Below are 18,561 nucleotides of genomic sequence, written 5' to 3'. Positions count from 1 at the left end.
ATCTTAGCTTGCTGACTCCATGGCAAACTCCTTTTCCACTACAGCACATCTTCAAAATTATAAATCTATTTCCTTAATTTATTATAATTGCCAAGTTTAATATTTGGCAACTTGGTAAGGGTACAATTAAACTATATGGAATATTCTTGCACTGGTCCTTATTGAGCCTTTGTGTTGCTCAAAAAGGAAATCATAGTTTAAATCTGGTAGATGGGTCAAATGAAAGAGAAAGCATGATGCTTGACTCAGTGACTGAATTTTCTAGAAGAGAAGGGAAGTTTTACATGTAAGAAGTCAGAACAATGAAAAGTGGTGTGGAGAGTGGCAATGAATGTGAGTGTGTAGAAACTAAATCTGGATGCTCTGGGAATTAAGAGAGAAGAGACATCAACCCATGGCATGTGGTCAAGGATGGTCAAGGTAGGGTGGGACAGGTCATCTGAGTTGGATGTTCCAGATGCAGAGAACAATGTTAGAAAACACTAGAAGGGGCTGGAAGACTAGATCACATTTTCTAAATCATTCACTCGAACAGGTTATCTAACAGTTATGAATTATTTACGAAGATGGAGGGGGTGGTTACAAGAAATATTAAAAATTTAACCTGCCCTGGAAAATCTAAATTGAAGAGAGAATACATAAAATGGCCCAATTGTTCTAGACTAGCATTGTCTGATAGAAATATAACATATGTTGCATGTGTAATTTAAAATTTTCTAGCAGCCCTATTAAAAAAAAAGTAAAAAGCAGATTAAATTCACTTTTAAAATAGATCTTATCTAACTCAATACATATAAAATATTATGTCAGTATGTACTCTCCATATAACAATTATTAATGCCATATTTTACATTTTTTTACTAAGTCTCTGAAATCTACTTATAGCATACCTCAATTTGGATGTTAAACTCATCAGAAATAATCTGTACTTAGATTCTATAAAATTTACAATTGAAAAGATGAATTCACCTACCTGAGTTGTTGCAAATACATATACATAAAAGTTTCCCTACAACTTAATCAAATACTAAAAATCATTCCCTGTTAATATTCCCATCCACATTGACAAAAGTGCTTCAGTTCTTAAATTTAAAAATGAATCAAATAAAACTAAATAAATTAAAGTGGCTATGCTTTAGGCTCTGCAGGTCTAGATGTGGGCGTCAGGAGTGGAAAGCAGAGCAGCCAGGTGACCAGGGGGCCCTTGGATGGCTGACTCAGAGTGCCTGCAGGGAGACTCTGCATATGAATTAGTACACCAAAGGGTGCCACCCTCTCCTACTCGCCAAGAAGAAAGGAGATATCAAGACAAAAATAGATCTCCAGGGAGACTAATCTGCAACAGAACAGAGAAAACAAAAGAGAAAAAAGCAAAGTCAGGAAGACCAAGGAACAGTTCAGTGTAATAAGTAAAATGTGAAATAATGAGGACTGGAGCTGGAAGTGGAAAGGAGCTGATCTGAGAGGTTGCTTGTTAAACAGAAGAACTGAGAGGACTGAAGAATAGATGGGACACAGAAGAAGGGCCATCGGCTGAAGAAGTCAGAGGGACCTGGGTTTTGTTTCCTGGTTTTGTGTTTTGTTTGGGTTTTTGTTTTGTGTTTGCTTTTTCTCTATTCTCTCTTCTATAAGGATTAACACGAAAAATTATAGTCCAGAGCAGTTCCCAGGAGTCCACGGATTCTTGAGATGGAAAGCCGGGGAATGCAAAAGGTCTATTGTTAGGAATGAAAGAGAAAAGAGGAGGGGAAGGGAGGAGAGGGGGGAGGAGACACAGAAGAAGAGGCTATTAATTCTGAATTTAGGATTTACCAACAAACAGATAGATGAAACCATCTGAGTGACAGAGATCAATTCATTTCCAGTGGCAATTCATTTCCAGGGACAGAGACGCCTTCAAAGGAACGTTTCCAATGTGTTAAGCGACTGAACCAGACAGGTTAGGGGTCTGCTCCAGGGCCTCATTAACTTGGTCAACATTTACTGAGACAAAGGCCTCAGTGTTTGCATTTTAGATTCAAGTGAGGTGGACCACCCTGGAAGAGAGCCCTGTTAGGATCTCAGCCAGGACTAAAGCCCAGATGCCCTCTGTCCACAGCAGGGTCTCTTCCCTGCATCACAACAGAGGAGTCACACCCTGTGTCACTGGCAGGGTTCTGGCTTCAGAGATGGGTCAGTCTAAATCATATTCTTTCCACTTGATGATTCATTTGCCATTTCTAACAATGCTCTTACTGTTACTACCAACAGCAAAGTAATTAGACTCATATCTTAAAGGGAAAAGAGAAGATTGGGCTGTGTAGAGTTGGGATGATGGAGAAATCTTCCTCATGGTAGAGATGGTGCTAGAGGCAGCACAGGGCTTGGGAGAGGGAAGTTAGTGTTGGTCTCTCATCAATTAGCTGATACAAAAAGATGGGTGTGGAGGTATAGAAATGACATAAATTAGGATGCAAGAAAATCCAGAGGACATCCAATTCAATATGAATGGATGGCATGTTATACCATTTAATTTTGGAGAGGAATAGTGCTCAAACTGAATCAGGATAGAACGGTCTAACTTTGTAACTTCTCTTTGCATAGAAATGTCATAATATTTTTCCACTAAGGATCAACGGGACCACCATATTTTCACTTCCTCCAAATAGATTTCCATTCTACCCTGGTGAACAGTTGTGATTTTTCATTTGTTAGTTATGAAACTTCTATTTCCTCTGCTTTGTAATTTGGAGGAATGTTTAGTATTCTGAGTTCAAACTGTGAAATACAATAGAGAAAATTACCCATCTTGGAAATGTAATTCCTTTTATTACATAGCTGACTTTTAAAAAATAACTTTAAAGGAACAATTTATTCATTAAATTTAACCATTTGCACAAAACAATGCTTTACCTCAATTCAGTCCTTCTTTCCAAATTTTTCATAAAAGGTAAAATTCAGTCTCATTAACTCCACACTTCTCTCAGTGATATTCAAGATTCTGAAATCAGAGAACCATAGAGCATGCAGTAAGAAAAAGCAGTTGCCTGGTGTGTCTTTCTTCCCTCTTCATCTGACATCTCCTACAAATCATTCACGTGAACTCCTCTGCACCCTTACAAAATCTCTACTCTTTTGAAGAAATCTACTTGTGTTTTTCTTATGTGTGAACACATCTGACTGCACCAGACCTTCAGGGAAGGCCCTTCATGCACGTCTTTGTATCTCCAGAGAGTATCTGTAACTGGTCTAGGGAGCATCCAGTAAATATTTGTGTAAGAAATAAAGAATGGATATATAAATGACCAAGCAAACAAATTAGAAGAACTGGACTCAATCTTCAGGTGGTAATATTCAGTTGGAATTCTTACCACCTTGAGCAACTCACTCCACCTCTCTGAGCTTCAATTTCCTTATCATAATAAAGAGAAATAGTGGACTGTCCAGTGAACTTCTAGGACACTGGAAAGCACCACATTTGATAATGTGTGAAAACTCTTGAAAAATGGTAATGCGCTATGCAAATACTAGTTACTAACTGGTGTCTGGAGAGAGACATAAAAACCTAGCCAAGTACAGGACATGGATAGAAAGTAAATTCCACATGTCTGGGAATGGTGCCATTGTTGACTCAGATCCCAAAACAAAATCCTAAGAAACATCCTTTATTCCTCCTTCTCCTTCACTCCTAACACCCAATTAGGACCAGTGTCACCTGTTTCACCATCACTGAAAACAATACAGACATGAACAATTATGCATCCAAGGCTCTACCCCTGCTGGTAACAGCAAGTCCATTTCCTCCCTCCATATCACATCTCCCCACAATTGACCACAGCCTCCAGGGCCTTACCCAGAGGTGGTGGGACCAGGACACAAAGTATGGGATTAGTTTTTCATACAGACACTCACCAGAGAAGCAAGTAGAGAACTGCTTTCTGTCAGAGTTCTCCCACAATTTTGCAGTTGTAAACAAGTTCTATACAGTTGACTTCTGCTGGAAAGTCTGGTCAACAGCCCATCTCAGGCTACGAGGCTTGCCACATCATGGACCGTAATAGCTTGGGAGGTTAGGTCTGGAGGAGCCTCCAGCTAAAGCCATAGACTATGCCTAAACCAGCCCTTCTCCATAAACTCCAAAACCTGCCCTGGTCTCTGTTCACAAGCCCCCTTTGCTCACTCACTATATTTATAGGATCCCATTGTCTGTCTCTACCGCTGGTTTGCAGAAGAGGTCTTTCTGGCCCGAGTTTATAAGTCTTCCTAACTTTGAATCTTGGGGAGCACATATGCAGTTCCGACATGTCTTCCCATACTGAATAGTGGTGCTTTGTCCTCTTATATTTACATCACCAAAGGAGTCCATAGCTTTTACACAACAATGAAAATGAGTTTCAAGGGCATCACCCACCTTGGGCACTTCATTCAATATCTGTCTCAACAGATGATCTATTACACAAGCAATCACAAAGTTCTGCCCTTTTCAATGCCAAAATGTTTCCCAATTCCCTTCATTTGCATCACCACCACCTTGTTCAGGCCATATCTTTCACCTAGATTGTTGTGGTGGCTCCCTAACATTGCCTGCTTTGCAGTGCTCTGGTCCAACCTACATCCCAAACAGGAACCAGAATACTCTTTCCAAATGCAAATCAGATCTTGTCACCTCCTGGTTCAAAACAAGTCAGATGCTTCCCACTGACCTCCTAGTGAACCCCTTGACATGATCTTACAAGACCATCGTGATCTGGTCGCTATGTATAATACTTCTTCAGCATTATGTGGCATCCCCCTCTGCCTCCCCCACTGCTCACTAATCATCCCATTCCTTCTTTCCTAGTCCTATGCACCCATTTCCCCAAAGGAGTTTCTTGTTGCCGCCTTGATCTCCCTGACCTAACTTTGAAGGAGGAGAGAAGAAAACAAAATATGTTTCCTTTCTGATGAGGAAGAAAACAAAAATATCCGGTTGTTCTCATTTCTTTTCATTTTGAGAAATCTCTACTTTTTCTAATAAGTCTCTCTGGGTTTCTCCTGAATAAGCTGGAGGTAGGAGGTGGGCAGTGAACCAACCACTTATGTGATTCAGTCATTACCTGACAAGAGAGTGACTAGACATTTGACACCTGTTGGTCTCAGCTCTGGGAGATTCATGGGACACCCCAGACAATAAGAAAAGCCCCACTTAATATCACTTGACATTAGTTTAACATGCCCTGGTTATGTGACTATACAAATTTGTAGCAGACTAAAAGAGAACCTTCTGGAATAATGATCTGTTTAAATAATTTAACCTAATTATTTAAACAGATGATTATTCCAGAATGTATATTGTCACCGTGTTTATTTAACTTATATGCAGAGTACATCATGAGAAATGCTGGGCTGGAAGAAGCATAAGCTGGAATCAAGATTGCTGGGAGAAATATCAATAAGCTCAGATATGCAGATGACACCACCCTTATGGCAGAAAGTAAAGAAGAACTAAAAAGCCTCTTGATGAAACTGAAAGAGGAGAGTGAAAAAGTTGGCTTAAAGCTCAACATTCAGAAAACTAAGATCATGGCATCTGGTCCCATCCCTTCACGGCAAATAGATGGGGAAACAGTGGAAACAATGTCAGACTTTTGTATTTGGGGGCTCCAAAATCACTGCAGATGGTGACTGCAGCCATGAAATTAAAAGACGCTTACTCCTTGGAAGGAAAGTTATGACCAACCTAGACAGCATATTAAAAAGCAGAGACATTACTTTGCCAACAAAGGTCCGTCTAGTCAAGGCTATGGTTTTTCCAGTGGTCATGTATGGATGTGAGAGTTGGACTGTGAAGAAAGCTGAGCGCCAAAGAATTGATGCTTTTGAACTGTGGTGTTGGAGAAGACTCTTGAGAGTCCCTTGGACTGCAAGGAGATCCAATCAATCCATCCTAAAGGAGATCAGTCCTGGGTGTTCATTCGAAGGACTGATGTTGAAGCTGAAACTCCAATACTTTGGCCACCTCATGCAAAGAGTTGACTCATTGGATGGCTGGATGGCATCACCGACTCGATGGACATGAGTTTGGGTAAACTCCAGGAGTTGGTGATGGACAGGGAGGCCTGGCGTGCTGCGATTCATGGGGCTGCAAAGAGTCGGACACGACTGAGTGACTGAACTGAACTGAACTGATATCATATATCACATTCAGTGTTTTATCTTATTCTGTTATATTCTATGTCATGTCATGAAAGTGTGTTAGTCGCTCAGTCGTGTCTGACTCTTTGTGACCCCATGGACTGTGGCCCCCCAGGCTCCTATGTTCATGGGTTTCTCCAGGCAAGAATACTGGAGTGGGTAGCTATTCCCTTCTCCAGGGGATCTTCTGACCCAGGGATTGAACTGAGGTCTCCCACATTGCAGGTAGATTCTTTATCATCTGAGCCACCAGGGAAGTCCCATGTCATGTCATATGTCATTATCATTTGTCAGCTGTATGACAGAGGGTTAATTTGTTAGAGGGCAGCATTTTCTGAATATAGATATATAATGAAAACATGAAATTATATAGATGTCTTTTTCCCTGTTTTACTGGCTTTTATCAAGCTTATACCCTCATTATGGGGCTTCACTTTTCATGATTTTTTTTTCCTCTCTCAAGGGTTTTCTGTAATTGAGGCATATAACCTACTACTGAATTGTGGTAAAATTGTAGTTTATTTCAACTAAATTGATGTGGCAGTTTCTTATCTAAATAATATTTTAGCCATTGTAGGCTTTATGGAATTTTGAGACTCAAAGCTGTATATGGTAAAAATATCAATTTTCTGTATATGCATTTATTTTTATAGCAATAAAAGAAATTTGTAACAGATCAACATAATTATATTTTGGTAAAACAATGAATAGAATATTTTAGGTACTTCAAATATGTATATCTGAATTTTTAGATCAGTATTAACTTTGAAAAGTGTTCTCTTTTGTCTTGACATATTTGTGGAATTCATTTTTTTGAAGGGGATTACATAGCTAAGGAAAGAATGCATGCAAAAGAAGCATTTTTAAAACTTTTAAATTTGAGTTCCTGTATGTGCTTAGTCGGTCAGTCATGTTCAACTCTTTTGCAACCCTGTGGACTGTAGCCCACCAGGCTCCTCTGTCCATGAAATTTTCCAGGCAAGAATACTGGAGTGGGTTGCCATTTCCTTCTCCAGGGGATCTTCCTGACCCAGGGATCAAACCCACATCTCCTGCATTGTAGGCAGTTTCTTTACCATCTGAGCCACCAGGGAAGCCCTGAGTTTCTATATAGAGTTCCTGTATACCAGTCCTCCAAACTCTTCTTACGTTAACATCTTATATAACTGTAATAAAATGCATTTTAGTAATAAAATACTATTTTTATGTAAAAATTTAGACAGCTGAGATTATTGCCATCTACATTTCTCAGTTGTCTTTTCTAGATTAAACCTTCAAGGAGGTTAAATCTAGGTCTAACTGGATTTGTACCCTAACAAATGCTATTTATTACCACTTCCTTGCATTTAATAGTTGTTACTTTTGATATTAAATTCTATTAGGTTTTATTCATGTATGTGACCTCCAATGATCACATTTTTATTCTGTACCTCCTACTGATTAAATTATTAAAAGTCCATGCCCTCAATGACCTTCCTTTTTAGTTGGGAAACAAACAAACAAACAAAAAAAAACAAATGAGATGGGAAATTATAATTCCCACATGATGGGTATTACAATACAATAAAATTAGTTCAATAGTTGTGGGAATATATAAAACGTGACTCTAACCTAGTCTTGAGGGATTAGCAAAGACTTTTCCCATCAACTGGCTTTAAATTGTGACACAAAGGAGAAGTAGGATGTATACCAGTAAGGAATGGAGGGAAGATTACATCAGGCTATGGAACAAGACGGGGGAAGGCTAGGAGGGGAGCCCGGATAGGGAGAGAGGAAGAAAGAGATATTGATTGACTAGTATTTGCCAGAAAGGGAAAATAAATAAGAGGACAGGATTAGGAAAGAAGGAATGGGATGATTAGTGAGCAGTGGGGGAGGCAGAGGGGGATGCCACATAATGCTGAAGAAGTATTATACACAGCAACCAGATCACGATGGTCTTGTAAGATCATGTCAAGGGGTTCACTAGGAGGTCAGTGGGAAGCATCTGACTTGTTTTGAACCAGGACGTGACAAGATCTGATTTGTGTTTGGAAAGAGTATTCTGGTTCCTGTTTGGGATGTAGATTGGACCAGAGCACTGCAAAGCAGGCAATGTTAGGGAGCCACCACAACAATCCAGGCGAAAGATGTGGCCTGAACAAGGCGGTGGCGATGCAAATGAAGGGAATTGGGAAACACTTTGGCATTGAAAGGAATTGAGAAACATTTTGCCTTTTTTTGGCATTGAAAAGGGCAGAACTTTCTGATTGCTTGTGTAATAGATCACCTGTTAAGGCAGATGTTGAATGGAGTACCAAAGGTGGGTGATATACTCTTGAAACTCATTTTCATTGCTGTGAAAAAGCTACTGAACTCCTTTCATGATGTAAATATAAGAAGAGAAGGCAGCACTATTCAGCCTGGGAAGACTTGTGGGAACTGCATATCAGCTTCAGGATTCAAAGGGAAGGAGACATAGGGGAATCATAGGAAGTCATTTCTCACCTTGGTCCTGGAATGTGGCAGGGCGAAGGCCTCCAAAAAGCTCATGCAAACAAGTGGTGAGATAAAGAGCCTGTAGTTGGGCTGGCTGCCTGGACAGAGGTACCAATAGCCAGACTGTGCTAAAGCCAAGCTCTTTGTCTTAAATCTCCACGTCAGGAGCCAGCCGGAACAGCAGAGCAAGTGGAAGTCCAGAATACTGTCTACTCCCCTTCCTCACAGTGGTCTGCATGACTAGGGTCCCAGCCTGAGCTGTGAAGAGAGGAAATCTTTGAATTAAAGGAGAGATTTACAGTTTAGATTTTAAATGTAAATGCACTCTTCTTTGACAAAATAGATACTATAAAAGGATCATCGATGAAAAACTCTTATTCCGAACTCTGTTTCAATCACGTAATTCCTCATAAGCGGTAATTTTATTAGTTTCTGAATGAGTTTCTTCTGGCTACTGAATCAGACTATCACAAACTTGGCTGCTGGCATCCTTTGACCTCAGCTACATCACTCTATTCTCTGCCCTCGTGGCCACACGGCCTTCTCTTCAGTGTCTGTAATCACTGAAATAGACACAGGTTCCAGAGATTAAGAAGCAGCTCTATCTGTTGTTGCTGTTGTTTAGTTGCTAAGTCCTAACCGACTCTTTTCCGACCCTCTGGACTGTAGCCCACAAGGCTCCTCTGTCCATGAGATTTCCCAGGAAAAAATACTGGAGTGGGTTGCCATTTCCTGCTCCAAGGGATCTTCCCAACCCAGGGATGGAAGCTGCATCTCCTGCACCAACAGGAGGATTGTTTACCACCGAGCCACCAGGGAAACCCAGGAACACAAGAGACTCAGGTTAAATCCCTGGGATGGGAAGATCCCCTGGAGAAGGAAATGGCTACCCACCCCAGTATTCTTGCCTGGAAAAGCCAATGGACAGAGGAGCCGAGAGGGCTATGGTTCATGGGGTCACAAAGAGTCGGACACAACTGAGCGACTGAGCACACGCACATGAGCAACTACAAGTCTCTTGGGTTTTTGGACCCAATTTCAAAGTGTGGGGGTGGTGGTTTCCACCCACCTCCAAGAAACAATTCTCTGGACAACTACTGGGTGTCCTATATTGTGCCTTCCCACATCAGATGCCAGTCACAAGCCCAAGTTATTATACTTTTGTACAGAGAAGGAATTCTCGTGGAGAATCCCATGAACAGAGGAGCATGGCAGGCTACAGTCCATGGGATTACAAGAGTCAGACACGACTTAGTGACTAAACCAACAACAGAATTATTATTCCTCTAACCAACCAGTTATATATCAGATGTTCCCATGACCCCCTCCTTGGGTTCCATCAGTTTGCTAGAGCAGCTCATAGAACTCAGGAAACCCATTTACTCCCTGGTGGTTTAGACACTAAGTCATATCCAACTTTTGCAACCCCATGGACTATAGCCGGCCAGGCTCCTCTGCCCATGGGATTCTCCAGGCAGAATATTGGAGTGGGTTGCCATTTCCTTCTCCAATTTACTCCCTAGCTTACCAATTTATTATAAATGGATACAACTCAGGAACAACCAGGTGAAGGAAACACATATGGCAAGGTATGGGGAAAGGGTACAGAGCTTCTTTGCCCTCTTCAGGTGTCACCTTCCCCAAATTCCCACATGTTCACCAACCTGCAAGCTCCCCAAACCCTGGAGGCTTCATTAGGTAGGCATAGTTGATATAATCACTGGCTACTGGCAAAGGAACTCAATCTCTAGCCCCTCCTCTACAAGGGAGGGGGTGTTGGAGGTAGGACTGAACCTTCCAACCCTCCAATCACAAGGTTGGCTCCACTGACAACCAGCCCCCATCCTTAAGTGCAGTCCAAAGGTCACCTCATTAACTTAACAAAACACACCACTGTATCTTTACAGGAAATTCCAAAGAATAGCAAGGAGAGATAAGAATAGCAAGGAGAGATAAGGAAGCCTTCTTCAATGATCAGTACTAAGAAAAAGAGGAAAACAACAGAATGGGAAAGACTAGAGATCTCTTCAAGAAAATTAGAGATAGCAAGGGAACATTTCATGCAAAGATGGGCTCAATAAAGGACAGAAATGGTATGGATCTAACAGAAGCAGAAGATATTAAGAAGAGGTGGCAAGAATACACACAGAAGAACTATACAAAAAAGATGTTCATGACCCAGATAACCATGATGGTGTGATCACCCACCTAGAGCCAGACATCCTGGAATGTGAAGTCAAGTGGGCCTTAGTAAGCATCGCTATGAACAAAGCTAGTGGAGGTGATAGAATTCCAGCTGAGCTACTGCAAATCCTAAAAGATGATGGTGTGAAAGTGCTGCACTCAATATGCCATTAAATTTGGAAAACTCAGCAGTGGCCACAGGACTGGAAAAGGTCAGTTTTCATTCCAATCCCAAAGAAAGGCAAAGCCAAAGAATGTTCAATCTACCACACAATTGCACTCATCTCACATGCTAGCAAAGCAATGCTCAAAATGCTCCAAGCCAGGCTTCAACAGTACACGAACCATGAACTTCCAGATGCTCAAGCTGGATTTAGAAAAGGCAGAGGAACCAGAGATCAGATTGCAAACATTCGTTGGATCATTGAAAAATCAAGAGAGTTCCAGAAAAATATCTCCTTCTGTTTTATTGACTACGCCAAAGCCTTTGACAGTGTGAATCACAACAAACTGTGGAACATTCTTAAAGACATGAGAATGCCAGACCACTTGACCTGCCTCCTGAGAAATATGTATGCAGGTCAGGAAGCAACAGTTAGAACTGGACATGGAACAACAGACTGGTTCCAAATCAGGAAAGGAGTACATCAAGGCTGTACATTGTCATCCTGCTTATTTAACTTATATGCAGAGTACATCATGTGAAATGCCGGGCAGGATGAGTCACAAGCTGGAAGCAAGACTGCCAGGAGAAATATCAATAACCTCAGAAACACACATGATACCACCCTTATGGCAGAAAGTGAAGAAGAACTAAAGAGCCTCTTGATGAAAGTGAAAGAGGACAGTGAAAAAGTTGGCTTAAAGCTCAACATTCAGAAAACTAAGATCATGGCATCTGGACCAATCAGTTCACTTCAGTCACTTAGTCATGTCCGACTCTTCACGACCCCATGGACGACAGCACGCCAGACCTCTATGTCCATCACCAACTCCCAGAGTTTACTCAAACTCATCTCCATTGAGTCGGTGATGCCATCCAACCATCTCATGCTTTGTCGTCCCCTTCTCCTCCTGCTTTCAATCTTTCCCAGCATCAAGGTCTTTTCAAATGAGTCAGCTCTTCGCATCAGGTGGCCAAAGTATTGGAGTTTCAGGACATCAGTGCTTTCAATGAGCATTCAGGACTGATCTTCTCTAGGATGGACTGGTTGGATCTCCTTGCAGTCCAAGGGACTCTCAACAGTCTTCTCCAACACCACAGTTCAAAAGCATCAATTCTTCCACACTCAGCTTTCTCTATAGTTCAACTCTCACATCCATACATGACTACTGGAAAAACCATAGCCTTGACTAGATGGACCTTTGTTGGCAAAGTAATGTCTCTGCTTTTTAATATGCTGTCTAGGTTGGTCATAACTTTCCTTCCAAGGAGTAAGCATCTTTTAATTTCATGGCTGCAGTCACCATCTGCAGTGTTTTTGGAGCCCCCCAAAATTAAGTCATCCATTGTTTCCACTGTTTCCCCATCTATTTCCCATGAAGTGGTGGGACCGGATGCCATGATATTACTTTTCTGAATGTTGAGCTTTAAGCCAACTTTTTCACTCTCCTCTTTCACTTTCATCAAGAGGCTCTGTAGTTCTTCTTCACTTTCTGCCATAAGGGTGGTGTCATCTGCATACCTGAGGTTATTTATATTTCTCCCAGCAATCTTGATTCCAGCTTGTGCTTCATCCAGCCCAGCGTTTCTCATGATGTACTCTGTATATAAGTTAAATAAGCAGGATGACAATATACAGCCTTGATGTACTCCTTTTCCTATTTGGAACCAGTCTGTTTTTCTATGTCTAGTTCTAGACTGTTGCTTCCTGACCTGCATACAGATTTCTCAAGACCCAGGTCAGGTGGTCTGGTATTCCCATGTCTTTTAAGAATTTTCCACAGTTTATTGTGATCCACAATCCACAGTCAAAGGCTTCGGCATAGTTAATAAAGCAGAAATAGATGTTTTTCTGGAACTTGCTTGCTTTTTCGATGATCCAGTGGATGTTGGCAATTTGATCTCTGGCTCCTCTGCCTTTTTTCATCACTTCATGGCAAATAGATGGGGAAACAGTGGAAACAGTGACAGACTTTATTTTTAGGGGCTCCAAAATCACTGCAGATGGTGACTGCAGCCATGAAATTAAAAGATGCTTGCTCCTTGGAAGAAAAGCTATGACCAACCTAGACAGCATATTAAAAAGCAGAGACATCACTTTGCCAACAAAGGTCCGTCTAGTCAAAGCTATGGTTTTTCCAGTAGTCATGTATGGATGAGAGAGTTGGACTATAAAGAAAGCTGAGTGTGGAAGAATTGATGCTTTTGAAATGTGGTGTTGGAGAAGACTCTTGAGAGTCCCTTGGACTTCAAGGAGATCCAACCAGTCAATCCTTAAGGAAATCAGTCCTCAATATTCATTGGAAGGATTGATTCTGAAGCTGAAACTCCAATACTTTGGCCACCTGATGTGAAGGACTGACTCATTTGAAAAGACCCTGATGCTGGGAAAGACTGAAGGCAGGAGAAGGAGACAACAGAGGGTGAGATGGTTGGATGGCATCACTGACTTGATGGACATGAGTTTGAGTAAGCTCCAAGAGTTGGTGATGGACAGGGAACTGTGGCATGCTATAGTCCATGGGGTTGCACAGAGTTGGATATAAGTGAACAACTGAACTGAACTTACAGGAAATTCCAAGGGTTTTAGAATCTCTGTGCCAGAAATGAGGCTTATGTTCATGCTAAATCACTTCATTCTCGTTCGACTCTTTGCGACTCAATGGACAGTATCCTGCCAGGCTCCTCTGTCCATCACATTCTCCAGGCAAGAATACTAGAATGGGTTGCCATTTCCTTTTCCAATGGATCTCCCAACCCAGGGAGCAAACCCACATTTCATTATGTTTCATGCATTGGCAGATGGGTTCTTTACCATTAGCACCACCTTGGAAGCCCGCCAGAAATGAGGATGAAGACTAAATACAGTTGACCCTTGAACAATGCAGGGGTTAGGGCCGCTAACTCTCTTCAAAGTCAAAAATCAGAGTGTAACTTATATTCATCCTTCCATATCCTTGTTTCTGAATTCTCAGATTCAACCAACCAAGGATCATGTAATACTGCAGTGTTTACTATTCAAAAAAATCCTAGTAGAAGTAGCCCCTTGAGGTTCAAACCCATGTTGTTCAAAGGTCAACTGCATATATATGTGTGTGTGTGTGTGTGTATATATATACTACGCATACACACATATAAATTTTATGTATATACATTTCTTATTATACATCACAACATCACAAGTAAGGAGTTTTAACTCAAGGGTAACACTAACAACACTAAAATAATAGACACTTGGGAATTTATCATGTGGAGCCAGGAGTTCTCCTAAACATTTTATGTTTCATGCCATTTTTTTTCTTTTTTTTTTTTTTGCCAGTCCATATATCATGTAGGATCCCAGCTCCCTGACCAGGGATTGAACCCATGCCCCTTGCATTGGAATTGTGGAGTCCCAACCACTGGAGCACTAGGGAAGTCCCCATCATTCCATTTATGATCCCCCATTTTACAGTCAAAACTGAGGAGTCTAGCTTCCGGCCAAACACCTATGCGTGATTTTTCAGACCCAAGCAGAGGCAGTTACAAACGCTTTACCTGGCAGGCGTCCTGATGTATATCTGACTTCCTAGTCCAGGCACCTTGATTCAGAGGCCTCCTTATCTGGGGCCTTCCTCTGGTACCTCCCCTGAGACCTCTTTATCAGGGGAAGAAGACAAGATCCTTGAACACACTTTCCTCCACTCAGACTCAGTCCTCTTCCACTCCTAGCCTGTCTCCTCTCCCTTCCCCTACTCCCAGGTCCATAGAACAGCAGCAGCCCCTTGTGTGGGCCTCTCTCAGCAGGCAGATGACCTCTCTGCCTGTGCTGATCCACCTAGTGGGCCCTTCCTCGGTGGAAGTTGGAACCATGGGTCGCTGGCGCTCTCTCTGCTCTTGCTTATACTATCACAGTAGGTGAGTAAATGCTTGAACGCTACTTTTCTTTTGCCTGGCTGTCTTCATCAGCTACTCTGACACCTGGCAGCTCAGCTCTTCCTAGGTTAGCTGAGCTTCAGACAGAAACTTGGGCCCCTGGAGGCTGAATAACTAGCCTAACGTGCCTGGCTATAAAGTGGTGGGTCCCAGATTTGAACTTGGACTGTTTTCTAAAATCAGAATAACATACATGATTAGCAGAGAGTAAATAAAGCCACGATGAGCCATGCAGGGTTCACAAAAATAGTAAACTTCACCACAAGGACAGAGAAGCCTGGTGGGCTGCAGTCATGGGGTCGTGAAGAGTCAGACATGATTTAGTGACTGAACAGCAACAACCGTAAGACTTGATACTCATTGTAAATAATTCACAGGGTTCTGGAAGTATTAATTTTTGATCTGAGCCCTCCTAAAGCCAGGTGTGTGGTTGAGAGAAATGACTCTCCCAGTTCTACAAACTCAAGAAAATTCCCATTAACTATATTTCTAAGTTTGTTTCCCTCTAATGACTCTGCAAAACATTGCTTGCTCTTTTCACCTGAAAAGAATGCTCTCTCACAAACCTGAACTATGGTAGTTTTTCACTGTGAAAATAGGGATCACATGATATTCAGTGTTAACTTTATATGTGGGTATATTCTACAGTTTCTAGACAACATGTAACCTGAAAAAGATTCTATTCTTACTGTCTGCAGATTAATATCACTATGCTAGCCTGCTTTGGCTTAATGTTGGCATGGTATATCTTTGTCCATACTTTTACTTTTCACCTTTCTGTATCTTACTATTTAAAGTATATCTCTTATATGTAAGACAGACAAACCTAAACTAAGAAATATACAAATAACGATAACAACTTGTGTCTTTTATCTGGAATATTCAATCCATTTATATTAAATGCAATTACTGATATTGTTGGATTTGTATCTACTATCTTACTGTACTATCTACAATATTTTGGCCACCTGACATGAAGTGCTGATTCATTGAAAAAGACTCTGATACTGGGAAAGATTAAGGCCAGGAGAAGGGGGAGACAGAGGATGAGATGGTTGGATGGCATCATTGACTCAACGTACATGAGTGTGAGCAAACTCTGGGAGACAGTGAAGGACAGGAAGCATGGCATGGTACAGTCCATGGGGTTGCAAAGAGTTGGACACAAATAAGCGACTGAACAACAACAACAAAATCTTACTATTGTATTTGTTTTCTATCTGGCCCATCTGGTTTATGTTCCTTCTTCCCTTTTCATTTGCCTTCTTTTTAATTAATAAAATTTTGACTACTCTTTCCCTAGTTGTTTTAGCAATAATTTTTTATCAAGGTAAATTTACATAAAATAAAATGCACAGATTTTAAAGGTATAGTTTGATGATTTCTAACAAATGTACATTATACACTTATGTAACCATCACTCTAATCAAGATTTACAACTTTTCTATCGTTGAAGAAAGTTCATGCCCCTTTCTAGTTAACATCTTCCCCAGTCATAGATTAATTTTGTCTGTTCTAGAACTTCACATAGATAAAATCATAAAGTATTTACTCATTTATGTTTTTGTTCAATACAATATTATGTTTATGAACTTAATCTATATCATTGTTCTTTCTTGTTCCTGAATAGTATTTCATGGTAGGGATACAATACCACAATTTGTTTACCTGTTTTTCTATTGAAGGACATGTGGGCTCTTTCCTTCAGGGGTTATTATAATGAAGCCACATAAATACTGGTGTACAAGACTTTTGAGGGATATACTTTTTGAGTAAGTACCTAGGAGTGGAATTACTGAGCCATCCAAACATCTATTAATCTTTAGTGTTTAACTTATAGATTACAAAATGCTTTTTTTGGCTTACTATAGCCTAATACAAACTATTGTTTTTTTCATTTTCCTGATGTGTTTAGAACCTACTCTTTTTTTAAAAAAACTGGGAGTACAGTTGCTTTACACTGCTGTTTCAATAGAACCTAACAGTCTTAAAATCCATTTCCCCTCCAGACTGCCTTGTAATTGTTGCAATGCATTGTATATTATTATTTTAATCATTTATATACTTATTTTTCTCAAATGAAAATTGTATTTTAACATGTACAACATATTTTAATACATTATTAAGAGATTACCACAATCTAACTAACATTTCCACCACCTCCCTGTAGTTAGTTTTTTCTTCTATGATTAGAGCACTTGAGATCTACTCTTTCAGCAAATTTTCAAACATACATTAACTACAGTCACCATGCTGTACACTAGGCTCCCAGGACTTATTCATCTTATAATAGAAAGTTTGTACCCTTTGATCAATTACTTCTCCTTTTCCTCTACTCTTCAGCCTCTGGTACACACCAATCTACTCTCTGGTACTATGAGATCAATACTTTTTCTTTTTTTTTTTTTTTTAACAATTTTACATATAAGTTAGATCATGTGCTATTTCTCTTTCTCTGTAGGCTTATTTCATTTGGCATAATGTCCTCCAGGTTATCCATGTTGTCAAATGGCAGGATTTGCTTTGTTTTTAAGGCTGAATAATATTTGATTGCATATATGTAACATTTTCTTTATTCACTCATCTATCAATGGACATATCTTGCCTCCTGTGAATAATGCTGAAATGAACATGAGATTGCAGATGTTTCTTCAAGAAACTGATTTTATGTCCTTTGGATATATACCCAGAAGTGAAAATTGATGGATAACATGAATTTTTTATTCTCAATTAAGTTTAATTTCCATTTTGAATTTTTTGAGGAAAGTGACTGTATCAATTTACATTCTCACCAAGAGTATACTGCTTTTCCAGTTAATGTTTTTGATGTCACAATTTACATCTTTTATATTGCATATCCAATAACAAATTATTGCAGCTATATTTTTAATACTTTCATTATTTAACCTTTACACTAAAGTTATAAGTGAGCCAGATATCACCATTACAATATTAGTGTACTCTTAATTTGACTATATAACCTTGATGAGTAAGTTTTATACTTTCATACGATTTCATGTTACTACTTAGCATTCTTTCTTTTCAACTTGAAGAACTTCGTTTAGCATTTCTTATAAGTATGTCCAGTTGTGATGAATTCCTTCAGCTTCTGTTTGCCTAAGAATGTAATTCTCTCTCCTTCATTCCTGAAGTTCAACTTTGCTGTGTGTATGTGTTAGTCACTTAGTTGTGTCTGGCTCTTTGTGACCCCATGGACTGTAGCCTGCCAGGCTCCTCTGTCCATGGGATTCTCCAGGCAAGAATACTAGAGTGGGTTGCCATTTCCTTCTCCAGGGGATCTTCCTGATCCAGGGATCAAACCCAGGTCTCCTGCACTGCAGGCAGATTCTTTACCATCTGAGCTATAGGGAAGTCCCTCAACTTTGCTGGGCAAAGTATTTGTGGCTGGCAGATTACTTTTACCAATTTGAATATATCATCCTGCTCTTCCCTGGCCTGCAAGATTTCTGCTGAGAAACCTACTTATGTTGAGGGCTGGGCATTGGGATGTGGTTTTTCTTATATGTAATGAGCTTCTTTTCTCTTGCTGATCTTGCTTTCTCTGGAAAGATGCTCTCTTTGTCTTTGATTTTTACAGTTTTATTACAATGTTTCAATGAAGTCTTGGTTCGGTTGAACTTGATTGAGGACCTTTGACCTTTATGTAC

The 18,561-nt window shown here is 40.4% G+C and overlaps 1 protein-coding gene across 1 annotated transcript in view; it reads right to left on the bottom strand.

Annotated features, from left to right (window-relative positions):
* Window positions 1-8,703, bottom strand: part of LOC145536274 (uncharacterized) — a 401,900-nt gene extending 393,197 nt beyond the window's left edge. Inside the window, exons 1-2 of the mRNA XM_081565321.1 lie at window positions 8,641-8,703; window positions 2,893-2,980 (exon numbers count right to left, since the gene is read on the bottom strand). The gene's annotated coding sequence lies outside the window, so the exon portion shown is untranslated. The remainder of the gene's footprint in view (window positions 1-2,892; window positions 2,981-8,640) is intronic.
* Window positions 8,704-18,561: the final 9,858 nt, after the last annotated feature.

This window comes from Giraffa tippelskirchi, chromosome X (assembly GCF_054371585.1).
Source record: "Giraffa tippelskirchi isolate mGirTip1 chromosome X, T2T-mGirTip1v1.2.pri, whole genome shotgun sequence".
In the NCBI taxonomy this organism is placed as follows: Eukaryota; Metazoa; Chordata; class Mammalia; order Artiodactyla; family Giraffidae; genus Giraffa; species Giraffa tippelskirchi.
Note: the sequence above shows the minus strand (reverse complement) of the source record. Positions and strands in the feature narration are given on the sequence as shown.